A 9,371-nucleotide genomic window follows, 5' to 3' on the forward strand; every position below is an offset into this window, starting at 1 on the left:
TAGAGCCCAAATCCTCTGCTAACAAGTGCTGTATCTTAAACCCCAGACTGTCCTTCTACTCCTAAACCAAGCTATCTAACATGGGATATTTCATCTGAACCATTCCATGCACATTTTTTCCTAAGAAAGTTTTTATTTAAACTTAAAGAGTAACAGTGCCTTGGTTTCCTACACCTCCCCACCTCCCCTCTGTTGAGTTTCTTTCTGTCCTGTTTCAATTTGCAATTACAAATAATTCTTTATGTTGCATCCAAATCCTAACCACAGTATTAAATTATTAAAGAAGTGTTTCTGAAATATCTTATCTTGACATGCATCTCCAGAGCCAAATGACCTAAGGCTCTGTTCCTAATTAATTTCATATTAAAAAAAACTGGCAAGAGGTAGCCCAATGACCCTTCTCTCAGTAATGGATATTGCACCAGGCCTGTGCCTGCTCCTCAGAACACAAAAGGAGGTTAGACTTTATATTAGGCAGTGGATTTCTTTCATTCTGTTTCACTGCACATTTCACTGCACCACTTTACTGGAGAAAAGACATAGCTCAGCTGCATCCGCCAACTCCATGACAAGGTTGAAGGGAGGATAGCCATTTCCATACGCACCCTGACATAATAACCAAATATGAGCATAAAAAGCTCCCTTTTTAACATTAAAAGCCACAGAAACAAAGGGCTTTTTTTACAATATATTCTGAGAGAATGAGAGATTAAGTTTGAGGAGTCGCTTCCAATCAGAAAGCCACCATTTAATTACAACACACAGGAAATTACAGAGTGAATGGCCAGGACAGTGATAAGAAACTGACACTGGAGGATGACAGGTACTGAAATCCGACCACTTCATCACAAAGCTACTTATCACAAGAGCCTGTCTGGAAGGCTGACAATCTGATTGTACTGTCAACTCAATTCATAATTAATATATTTATCAAATTAATTACTGAAAAAATCTCACTGGCGCTCGCCATAAAACAGTGGCTAAATTCATTGCCTGTTGGCTTCGTTTACTGCTAATAACTGTGCTGTCAGTTTAATGAGGGCAGTGAGTGGGCCCTGTTTTAGCTGCATGACAGACAAATTGCCCTCTTATATAGAATGATACAGAGAATTTAAGAGAAGAAAAGAAATATGTCATTGTTTGGTGACAGCCACAATCGCAGCCTTGTCTCGGAAACTTAGCATCAATTCTAACATACATGAAAGGGAGGTTGGGAATGCTTTTGGCAGTTAAATAAATACTTTATGAAATTCTGACTGATCCCTTCATCTGAAATGACCTCGCACCATCATGTATAGCTTTCAGTAATTCCCTGTTTATTCCAAATATCTGGCAGGAATGTGTTGCTCAACCAAAGAGAAAAAGTTTAATGGTACAATGAGTAAAGTCTAAATAAAAACTAACTGAACGGAGCTGTGGAATTGTACATTTCACTTCTGCTACAACCAGAGAAGTCTGCTGAATGTGACAATTTGCAGTATCTTCCATGCTATGGCTTTGTGTGCCAAAAAAGGGATGTGATCCAGACTCACAGGCTCTAAACAGGCACCACTGCACTATGACCAGGATACTTGCCTCTGTTCAGAGTGGCAAAGGATCTAGATTATGGTGTTCCATTAACTACATGTAAACTTATGGTATGGTGAAAACAAATGCTGTGTCTGACTTGGTAGCAAAGATTCATCTCCAGTCAAGTTCAATGTTTCAGTACTTGAGCTTCAGGAATGGCAAAGAATGGAAGCATCTGATATTTTACATCTCCAGTACAGGGCAAACAGTGAATAGCTCTTGAGGGACTTTCCATGCAAAGAAATTTCAGACTTGGGGCATTTGTAGACGACACTTTAAAGCAGGTTTAAAGTGAGTTAAATGCCTTTTTCACCGCTTTAATGCCATTGCTGTTTGCACAGTCAGTGGCGTATTGTGCGCTAATTCCAGGCACTGTAGCACATTTGGTGGCATAATGTGCCTTAAATGACTTTAGGAGGCAGCAAATGACTTTGGGGTGCTCCAAAGTAAAACACCTCTGAGGAGTTTGTTTCCTACCCTACAGCCGTGGAGGGAAGCACTGGGTCCTGTGCAGCCCCTGTGCAGGCAGCCCCTGCAGACAGCCCAGAAGCAGCCCAGGAAGGCAGGCTCCACAGAAGGAAAAAAAAAAGAAGTGGTCAGGCTGATCTTCTTCCCTCCATCCCCAGAGCCTGCCTGCCTGTCTGAGCTCCACAGGGGCCTGATGCCTCTTCCGTGGCTGCAGTGCTCCCCGGGACTGACTGAGCTGGGTGCCTGTGGGCAGGTGCTGCCTGGGCGGGGGGCTGCCGCTGCTATGAAGGGAAGCACCAGCCCCGGCCCCCCTGCAGCTCAGGGACTGCTCTGCCCCCCAGCAGCTCATTCTCCTCTCCCTGCTGCTGGAGGGGCAGGTAAGGATCAAGCTTCAACACAGGTGTACATGACATGGGGGTTTACTTCGCCCTGAATTGAAGCGGTGTTTTTAAAAAACCACCACTTCAGTTTAGGGAAAATAAAACCCCCGTGTTGTGTACAAACTCCCTTGGACACTATTACCTTCGTTTTTGATAATACAAGAGTGGTCAACCCCTTCGAGCTCTGGGTGACCCTATGGTCAGTCTGGAAAGTCAGTCATAGTGTTCAAGACTCTCACAATTACAAGTGATATCAAGATCTGGCTTATTTGTTTTAGTGGTGCTTCGTCCGTTACATTAAGATTTTTATATCCCAGTTCCCATTGAGTTCAATGGGAATTTTACCATTTACTTAACTAACAAAATGAACTTTTCTTTGGAAAAGAGTAGGTAGAAAGTTGAAGTTATTACAGTAGTAGGTGGAAACAATGACTAGAAATAAAGCGGGCAACTCTGTAAGAACTGACACACAACCTGGTTCAATCCAGGATCAATTCCCAGGCATCAGACATTAGAAAAAACAGGATAATAAAGTTCATGAAGTATAGATGAATTGCACTAACCAAAACTCTATCCTATATGTATGAGCTTTGAAGGAGCAAGGGTGGATGGCAATGCACTGGCCGTGATAAGGCCTCAAGCAAACTTTTAAAATTGCATTATATAAGCGGTATCAAACTAAATCCCAATTAATTAATACAGTGTTTAACTAAGTTTTAAACGGCAAGTTTTTCTTGCTTAGTGAATGAACTTCAATTACATGTAGACAAGAAGCAATGCTATTTGATGCTATTTTATGGAGGTAAAGCCATAAATTAATGCTGTGAAAAATCTCTGTAGCAAAGATTAAAATCTAATATGACATATAAAGAATATAAAAAGCTAAGACCACTGAAAAAGTTTAAGGAAAAAGCTCTTTGTAGAGTCAGGCCATTCTTAATAGAGCTTTCATCAGCTCTCCCTTAAAAAAATTAAAATTGCTAGATTGAAAGAGGATTCTGGGAATATTATGGATATGTTCAAAGTACATTTCTTTATGTCCCATACTAATGCACCAATCACTGTACCATATATTTTAGTAAAAAAAAAATGTAAAGAAAGGGAAAGTATCTATGGACAGCCATGTCAGTGAGCCCTGTAAACACAACCTTGTTTTTTGGGGGTTTTTAAAACATCAAATTTAGAAGTGATGTAAATGATAAATCTATATTAACTAGGATTAAAGTAAAAAAGGTTTCCATCAAACTCACATTTATGTAGTTTTTTCCAACAAAATGCTCACACTTTTATTCTAAAATCCTATCTCACTGTCCCCTGGCATATTTTATTTTTTAGTTCATTGCTGTCTGTGTCTTGTATTTCGGTATTACAATGAGGAGTGTACTATAAATAACCAGATATAGCGATCGATAAGAGTAGCCAATACAAGCACAGTTTATGACACAGCTTGCTACACTTAATTCAAACCAAACTCTTCTTACGTGCGGGACATCAAGATCACAGACTGAGGCTAGCTGGGATTATTCCTTTCCTGCTTCCTTGTCATTATGCTGATTGTTCAGTCCAATCAGATGTAGTCCTTTACCCAACACCCTGACATTTAATTCTCCTTGGCCAGGGAATGAACCTTGAGACACCTCACCCCTTCATTTCTCTATTATCCCATGTCAGGTTGTGGTAGCAATAGAAGAAGAGAACACAGAACCTACTAACTACTTTCTTCCTTTGTTGCATGGATGACATAATGAAGTTTGCATGTGGGAGCATGCAGAGACAAGTGCTGACATTTTCAGGACTTTGTATAGGATGTACAAGAAGGCAGATCTAGGAAGTGGCAAAACTCTTGAAGCACAGGGTATAGTCTCTACCCAGCTCTGCAGCTGGCAGCTGTGCTCTTTGATAAAACAAATGAGAGCTGTGCCATGGTTTTCTTATTTGTAACATGGAAATTGCAGTAATTCCCTATCTCCAAAAGGGTTTTTCGAAATAATGCTAACAAAGTCCTTTGAAATGCTCCAGTGAGTTACAGCAGTACATAATATTATTGTTTCTTTTGTTACAGAAGCACTAGGAGTACAGATCTTAAATTAAACTTTTTGAACAACCGGCTATGGTCTGGATTAATAAAAACAAGTGTCATTTTATAAATGCTAGTGGATACTTTAAAAAGAAAAGCACTACACCATCATCCCTACTAGGCAAGAACATGCTTGCAGTTTCTGAATTGGCAATAAAGGGCTGTCCACAAATAATAAAAATTCTCAACTCCTTATAGTTATCTTATCCAGTCATCACTTGCAAAGCATTTGGATCAGATATTGCTCCACCTGAGCTATTTTATTTGCCAAATAGCACTTTAGGTAGGATTTTCACTAGGAAAATAGGAAATGAGAATTGGAAAACATTAATTAAATGTGAATACAACAGCTTAATGTATTTTATCTTCAGATGAACTGGAGATGACTCTTTGCCATTCACTTCTTTAAAACTGCAAGTGGAGATAAAGGAAATGTAGGAAGAAAGGAAGAGCATGGAAGAGATGAAGGATATGGTGGGTTGACAAGACCGAAGTAATTTCACTTGCATTCAGGGTGGACCCATTCACAAAACTTACATCTTGCTGCTGTAGGTCTTCCTATCAAAGATAGGTTAAAGAAAATGTAATTCTTACAACACAACCATTTAAATATAAGGATACAGTATATTTATGCTCCTTAAAAGGTAATTTTGTTTCTGCATTTACTCTCTCCTCTCTCTCTATTCCAAAGTGTCTCAGCCTCCATTACAAAGACTTATATAGGCATCAACTAATATGAGCTTGGAAAATTAGTTTGAGTTGAAAATTGTCATACATACCCTGAAGGCAAAACAGAATTTTTCTACGAAGTCAAAAGGGGGAGAAATTGTCTAATGGGGGGGTTTTTTGAGTTACAAGTCATTAGAAAATCACTCTGATGTGAACTGTACTCTTGTCTAACATTTGTTAAGTCAAAATAGATTATCACTATTCCATCAAACTATTCCAGTAGTCAAATCTACTGGGAAAAATTCTGTGCATGTCTATACTTGAAAAAGATTTTCAGTCAGTTAATGGCTCAACTGACTGGCAGAAACAGTCAGTAACTACTTCTAAAACTGCAAACATACCCGTATAGAGGGTGCATGTGTGTATATACATGTGGGTGCGTGCACATCCCTTTTCATATACTACTGGTATTATGGTATTACATTATAAACCAGTTGTTGGCTCTATGTCTTTGGGATGCACTCCTGCTCCAATTTATGCCCCTGTATAGGGGCCCCCAGACCAATAAAATACATCTTTGCTGACATTCCCTTGTCTTTCCTTGGTTGTAATTTGGCTGAACCCCAGGATCTGGCTTTTGTCTCTGGGGTGGATGCACCTGAAGAGTAGGTGGAAAGTGAGTAGTCTTAGCAGGCCTTTCATTCTAGGAGTAGTTATCAAAAATTGTAAAGGAACAGTGCTTTCAGTAACTAGTCAGCCCATTCTGTGTTTAATACTGTATTGCTTATCTATATTCTGACTTAGAAATTAACGACCTCTAATTTAGTTTTTAAAGTGTTCGTTTTTTACAGGGAAGTCTATAGTTACCTACAAATTATTTCATGATTTCTGAACTTCCAAGCCCAGTTTTTATTCATAATTGCAATAACCCAAAAAGTAAAGATGGACTTTACTATAGCCAGTCTGTTTAAGTGAAGGACATTTGGTTCTAAAGTAATAGGGAGCTGTGGTACAAACCCATTAGATAGCAATTACAGTGACACAAAGATGATACTTATCAGGAGCTTCACTGCACATCTGTCAGAAATCACCTTTTTATATTACAAATAACATGGTGCCCTATAACTCTTAATGAATGTGGAGGAAATGGCTTTTACTTGGTTATTGTACAGAACATCACCCAGTCCTGATTCTGGCCCTTGTGTATTGCCAAACAATTGACATCCGTAACTGTAATCATAGGAGGGATTTACAAATGTCTGTTCAGCCACTCCGAAACCCCATATTATATTGCCATATAAAACTCCAGTCTAGTTTGTTCTTGGATACATGAGCGAAACTCCTATTGACTGCTTTAGGAGTTACCACCCTAGAAACTACTGTAGAATTTGTCACATTTATTTTTCAAATGTCACATCATTCCTGCTATGTATCTCTTGTAATTTGATATTGTATTTTTATCTAGAATAAGCAGGTTTATTTTATTTAAAATATACAAACATTTAAGTGTATGGTGTTTTCCCCTAATGTGTGTTAATTTTTTTTTTCATCTTGGCTATTTGTGCTGTATGAAAGTCCAGAGCAGTCATTCATTCAAAGTAGACTGCCCAAGGAGGTCACTAAAAAGGTAGAAATAGAGCCTTGCGTCTTGTTACCAGAACCTAAACACATGACAATGGTAAGTTGCGTCAAAAACCTTGCCAGAGCGAAACCACCCATTGGACTAACATCATTAAGTACAGCAGTTTTTAAAGTCAACAACACACAAGGGAGAGATCTGACTGGCATCACATCTGGGTGCCTTTGACTCTTCAGTCAAAATAAACCAGTACCCATTTACAGCTGAGTTGACCCGTGGCAGGGGGAGCCTTGGTCTGCAATGAAGCTTGAACTCATACCTTTGGAGCTGTTGCAAGGCAGCTTTAACTGTTCAACTGTCACATACCAGCACACTGGTGAGTAGGACCTGATACTGGCATATAAACTAAGGGGCCAGTCCTGCAAACATCTCCCTATATATGCTGAAATTCTGTGCTGCACCTATGTTCTCATGACACCTTTATACCAGACCTGCACTTGAACCCTGATGCCTCATAGACTGGGTCTACTCATGGAAGTATTACTCCTGGAAGTAATTATTTGAAGGATTGGGCCTGAGAAGGCTAACTTACATCCGTAACAACTCAGTAAGTGTATACACATTGTCAGTGCATAATATGTGGAAGTGACTTGCTTGCATTTCATTATAAGAGATCAGAATCCTATAGAAATCAAATGGTCCTTAGTAATAACCAGTCAGAAGGGTCCTTAATATGGCTGGTCACTGATTTTGTACAGTCTGTTCATTAGCTTCTGCAATGCCCATATTCATCTATAGATAGTTCTCAAATGGCTAATACACCATTAGCCAAGAACTTTGGCTACTGCATGCAAAGACACTTTATTTAACCTGTGGTAAGACTGACACATCCAGTAATTGGTGTTGATAGTGGTGTACTATATCATTAGCAGAAGTACTCAGGGTATTTTTTTGAAAATAAGGCATTTAAGATGATAGGTATATTAATGCAACCAGGGAGTATTTGGGTAGGCAAGGTATTCAAAATACCTCCCCTTTTTAAAGCTTTCAGACAGCTGAGGGTTTTTAAGTTGATAGCCATGATCTTCAGAAAGGAACAAAAAGCAAACTATGCATTTACCTGGTATATTAATATACACAAGAATAGTTATTTGAGAAGATGATGTCCCTTCTATACAAAAACAAGTATTAGAACAACCTATTTATTCAGGATTCACAAGCTAAAACACTCATGGCCCACTTCTGATAACTTGCAAAATCTAAAACTGCTCATTAAATGTCAGATAAATTGACTAGCCTAAGGGTAAGATGGGTGAATAGGAAATGTGAGCTTGAGTCCAGTTTCTTATAATTAATGAGATCTGAATAAGCAGAACCAATTCAGCCTGAGTGTGAAATAAAATTACTGCACCTAGCAAAGTTCAAATAAGAAATATGTGAACTTTAAAGTACTTGAACACAAATCAAGATGGTGAGTTTTTATAAAAACCTTTATAAGCTCAAAATGCTGAGGCTTAGTGTAGCTTTTTTCCATGGGTTAGCAGCTTGCGATGTTGAGAGTATTATATCTTAAGGGCCCCAATTTAACAGAGCTCTTAAATATGTGCTTAACTTTAGGTACTGGAATAATCCCAATCCTATTTAGCAAAGCACTTTAGCCATGCATTTTAGTCCTGTTATTTTTAGCAGGATATAAGCATGCACTTAAAATTAAATACTTTCCAACTAGATTAGGAACATGATTGCTCAGGGCAATTTGTAAATGTAGTCATTTTGGAGCAGATTCAAATTATTCTATTCTTATTAAGATGTATCATAGGAGTCTCTCAATCTTACACAGGGGTATCAAAGGACTTTCAAAATCTGAGTAAGATATGTTCTACAGTTATGGCTCAAGATATCAGAGAAATGATCCACAAACTATGGTGCATGCTTTGGACAATTATGGAAGATTGCTTCTGAGTACTTTTTTGTAAGTGGGGGAAGGAAGAATGCTAGGTATAGATGAGGGTACAAAAGTGCCACTAATAGCATCTTAGTTTGGTTAATCTGGCATGGAAATTAAAATTCAGGCAAAACTTGACTAGAACACAACCTGCTGCTTTTTCTGCTCCTTCTCAGCATTCCTCTTTGGGAATGTGCAGTACATCACGAACCTGAGGCTGTGGATAAGGATAATGTCAGAGTATGGTGGAAGTAGCAATTTCTTCGGTGAAATCTGAACTATATTTTAAATGTTAACTTGAATAAAACAGGATTATAGAGCTTCTTTCTCCAGGACCTTATGGGTTCTTTTGTGGGTGGATTGTGCACTACAAACTTGGTTCAAATTTTGACTACATATTGGCTTAAATATAGAGCAATTCATCCGAAAGCAACACATTTTAATTGCTGTGCAGTCAGAATCATGTCCATTTTATGAGCATATCATTTAGGGAGTTGTGAAAGCCTTTGTGAAATTATTTTCTAAATGTCGGATTTTACAAGTAACTGTGTGTTCTGTCTCTCACGTTAAAGTTTATAAAGCTTTGTATTTGCCAGAAATGATAACCATAGGAAGCACTGAATTTGCCTTTTTAATAGGAAAATGGATTGCCTTGTGTTTAAAGCTAGAGCTGGGGTGAAAGGG

Source organism: Alligator mississippiensis, chromosome 6 (assembly GCF_030867095.1).
Source record: "Alligator mississippiensis isolate rAllMis1 chromosome 6, rAllMis1, whole genome shotgun sequence".
In the NCBI taxonomy this organism is placed as follows: Eukaryota; Metazoa; Chordata; order Crocodylia; family Alligatoridae; genus Alligator; species Alligator mississippiensis.